At 38.6% G+C, this 4,500-nt stretch overlaps 1 pseudogene; it reads right to left on the bottom strand.

Moving 5' to 3' along the window:
• Positions 1-2,636: 2,636 nt before the first annotated feature.
• LOC121143774 lies at positions 2,637-3,123 on the bottom strand (annotated as a pseudogene).
• Between the last annotated feature and the right edge of the window lie 1,377 nt (positions 3,124-4,500).

The raw sequence follows: 4,500 nt of genomic DNA, 5'->3' as shown, positions 1-4,500 counted from the left end.
ACACCTCAATTCCATTTACTTAGTCATCCAAAAAGCAATTCCTCAGCCATGAAAGAGGCAATAAATTTCTCCTCTAAAGTAATATCCATACAGAATGTCCCTGTAATACTGGATATCATACATTGGTCAAATATAGTTAGATATTATTCCATGTACGCTTATAACCTTCTCTGCCATGTATATTTTCTTTTATCCAGTGTTCTGGGAGGAATTCTAGCAGCCAGTAATACCATGTACTGAATGTTTCTATAAACCATTTTGTCCTTTGTGTCTAAATCTATTTTTGTCCTACAGCTAACAGTGTTCTCTCTTTGTGTCTTGTATATCTAGATATTAATAAAATGCTTCAACACTGACATCCCATGTACCACATATATCCAACACAGGAGTTCAGGGACACAAAGCTTACCCATTTGGTCCGCATTCTCATGGGTATCTTTTACCTCACAATTGAACTAATCTAAAAGCAGTTTGCTTTCAGCCTGTTTTTCTCTGTGAGAACATGTCTGCAGGTAGAAATGACCTATGGAAGTTCACATTTGCCTTGGTGTCTCCGTTCTATTCTAGGCCAATATCAGTTTTTCTTTCAATGCCTTTATAGCCTAAATCACTCTGAATGAAATTGTTCTTGATTCTCTTTCTACCTAGTCTCAAAAGTTTGCTTATAAAAAGTACTTAGAATCAGGAGGTTGGTGTTTATATGTGTCTATTGTGTTCAAATGTCATATATTTTTTAATGATTTTAATGAAAGTGGTCTGTAATGATGAAGATATGGTTTAAAAAACTATGAGGTCAAATAATAGACTCTTTTGATGACAAGATGAGGTGAGCTTTGGATGCTTAGCCCAGAGCCAGCTGAGGACTGGGAACTGCACTGCTGATCTCATTCCAGAGACTGCCAACATCCTAGTCACTTTCTCCACCAGCCCAAGAGAGGAGGTAAGCAGGGGCCTCTTTCCAAACCTATTCCAGTGCACTGCTGGGGGTGGGCACCTGAGGCCTGGGGACTGTTCACTGCAGATCCCAGGGGTCCAGCCCACCCAGAAACTGCCAGCTTCCTAGTCCCTTTCACCACCTACAGGATGAAGTAAACGTGGGCCTATTTCCAACCTGCCTTCCAGTTCTCTGCTCAGAACCAACTGAGGCCTGGGAACTGCACACTAGGGAACACATCACAGCAGTCAAACTCAACCAGAGACTGCCAAGGCCCCAGTGTAAGTCCTGTCTCCATCCACAGGAAAAGGAGAGCCATTGGAGTATTGGACCTGCTTGCACCCACCAGAAGGGAATCTTAGTCCTGTACCCACCAGGAGAGTAAGAGACTCCTCTTGCACTCACTGGAGGAAGGGTTGGGAAGAAGACAATATAAAAATATGTTCAACAAGAGAAAAACCAATATGACACCACAGGAGTCTAGGAAGCCTACACCAGCAAGACTTGAATATCCCAACACAGATGAAGCAGAAGAGAATGACCCTAAAAAAACTTCATGAAAATGATAGAGGCCCTCAAAGAGGATATGAGAAAACCCCTTAAACAAATGAAAGGAAGCACAAACCAAAAAATTAACAAAAAATGAACAAATCTCTTAAGGAAAGTAAGGAAAAAACAATCCAACATATGAAAGAAACAATTCAAACAGTACAAAAATCAAAAATGAAATAGAGACAGTGAAGACAATACAAATTGAGGGAATGCTTGGAGCTGGATAAATGATCAGGAAGTACAGATGCAAGCACAACCAACAGAACATAAGAGATGGAAGAGAGAATCTCAGGCATTGAAGATTCACTAGGAGAAATAGATTCATCGACCAAAGGAAATCTTTTTTTGTTTTCGATTTCAATTATATTTGTTAACTTCCCAGTTTAACACGAATTCTTTTCTGAAAATGCATTTAAATTATACATGCTTGCCTGTAATTTTAAAATGTTGATGAAAGAACACTACAAACATTCCACTGTTTAAGCACACCTTTTTTAAGAGGTAAAGTGGCTCAAATAGGAACAAAGCTCAAAAACACCAGACAAAAAACAAGAATAAAAATGCTAATTTTATCAGTCTGTTGCTCCCCTCTTCACTGTATAGCCCAGGATGGCCTCCTGGAATTGCAGGCCTGAGTTATCCAGCTTCTTCTCTTCTGAATACTTAAATGTCCGCCAGTGTGTCCGAGTTTAAACTCCTCCAATGTTAATAAATGGAGGGTTGATACAGATGGAGTTATTGTCTGAAGAGTGAATGACACAGGTATAAGGCAAGCAAATGGCACCCTGGGTGCTGGCCATTCACACACTCTAGTCGTGCCAGACCACCCAGGCTAGCTGGGGTCTGAGGCTGACCTGAACCTTGTAGGTCATTTTTACTTCATTTTGTTCTATTTTGTTCCATATTTGCTTGTTCCACTATTTTGTAATGAGGGCAAGGTGAGAGGTTCAACTAGTCTAAGAAAGCTTAGCCTCACCTCAAACTGTCTTACTCAAGATATTTTTATCCTTCTGAACATATACCTAATTTCCATCTACAATTATTTTACAGGTCGACAGTAAGTCAGCTGAAAAGACAGGTGGGGCATGGGGCTAAGGACTGCCACCACCCTTGGGCATGGCTCTGTGAGTGAGTTGCTCGATGGTGGTGGGCACGACCATCTAGTGAGTCTTCTCCAGGAAGGCCTTGCAGCACCTGAGGCATTGCTGGTACACCACTTCAAAGTCAGAATCATTCCCATAATAGGGATCTTCAATAATGAATTGTTTCTGTGTATCACAGCTCCCAAGTAGCTCAATTTTAGCTTTGCAGTTTTTAACTTGATTACTTTTTCTATTCGAATCTCTCAGATTGCTTTCATCCATACACAGTATATAATCGAATGTAGCAAAGTCTTCTCTTGTAATCTCTCTTGCCTTATGGGCTGTGCTAATGTCATGATTTCTTAGGCAGCTGACAGCTCTTGGGTCTGGGGGCCAGCCCACGTTCTAGTCGGAAACAGTACTGCTGTCAATGGCCCAATTATCTGAAATGTTTTCATCAGTTACCAGTTTTCTGAAATCAGCTTCTGTGATGGGTACCCAGCAAATGTTACCAAGACACACGAACAACACTGACTTGGACCCAACCTCTGCCATCTTTCGGTAGAGCTGACCAAAGGAAATCTTATGTCCAACAAATACCTAACAAAAAATATTCAGGTAACAGAGGACACCATGAAAAGACCAAACCTAAGAATAATAGGAATAGAAAAAGGGGAAGAAACCCACCTCAAAGTTGCAAAAAACATATATATATTTTTTCAGTCTAAATTTAGATAAGAAACAAGGTTGCTTCACAAGTCAGTTCCAGGGCCCTCTCCATATATATATATATATATATATATGTATATATAGATATAGATATAGATATATATATAGATATATAGATATATATTAGAATGTTTTAGATAAGATATAATAAAAATAAAACTATAAAAAAGGTGCAGAAAACATATTCAACAAAAGCATAAAAGAAAACTTTCCCAACCTAAAGAAAGATATGCCAATGAAAGTACAAGAAACTTACAGAACACCAAATGGAGTGGTCCAAAAAAATTCCCCTCACCACCTAATAATCAAGACCCCACACATAGAGAATAAAGAAAGAATATTAAGAGCAGCTAAGGAAAAAGGTCAAGTAACATATAAAGGCAAACCTATCAGAATTACACTTGACTTCTCGATGGAAACTCTGAAAGCCAGAAGGTCGTGGATAAATATTCTACCAACACTAAGAGACCACAGAAGCCAGCCCAGACTACTATACCTACTATACCTAGCAAAGCTTCAATCACTATAGATCGAGAAAACAAGATATTCCATGACAAAACTTGATTAAACAATACATATCGACTAATCCAGCCCTACAGAAAGTTCTGGAAGAAAAACTCCAACACAAGGAAGTTAAATACAATGAGAAAAACAAAGACAATAGACAATCCCACTTTACCAGCAGCCAAAAGAAAAATGGGGTGGAAATCCACACACAATTCCAGCACCAACAACAAATCCAAACAAACAAGAATGAACAATCAATGGTCATTAATATCACTCAATATTAATGGTCTTAACTCGTCTATAAAAAGCCACAGGCTAGCAGAAACGGTATGAAGATAGAATCCATCCTTCTACTGAATACAAGAAACAAACCTCAACTTCAAAGACAGATGGTACCTCAGATTTAAGGGTTGGGAAAAGGTTTTCCAATCAAACGAACCCAAGAAATGAGCAGGGAAGCAATCCTAACATATAAAAAATTAGACATTAAACTAAAATCAATTAAAATAAATTAAAGAGGTTATTTAATATTCATCATAAGAGAAATCCATCAAGATGAAGTCTCATTTCTGAACATCTGTGCCTCAAATGCAAAGGCATCCACATTTGTAAAAGAAACAATAATAAAACTCAAATCACACATAAAACATTACATACTTATAGTGGGAGACTTTAACATCCTACTCTCACCACTAG

This window comes from Mesocricetus auratus, unplaced genomic scaffold (assembly GCF_017639785.1).
Source record: "Mesocricetus auratus isolate SY011 unplaced genomic scaffold, BCM_Maur_2.0 Super-Scaffold_100013, whole genome shotgun sequence".
Taxonomy (NCBI): Eukaryota; Metazoa; Chordata; class Mammalia; order Rodentia; family Cricetidae; genus Mesocricetus; species Mesocricetus auratus.
The sequence above is the reverse complement of the archived record's forward strand: the minus strand, read 5'-3'. Positions and strand labels throughout refer to the sequence as shown.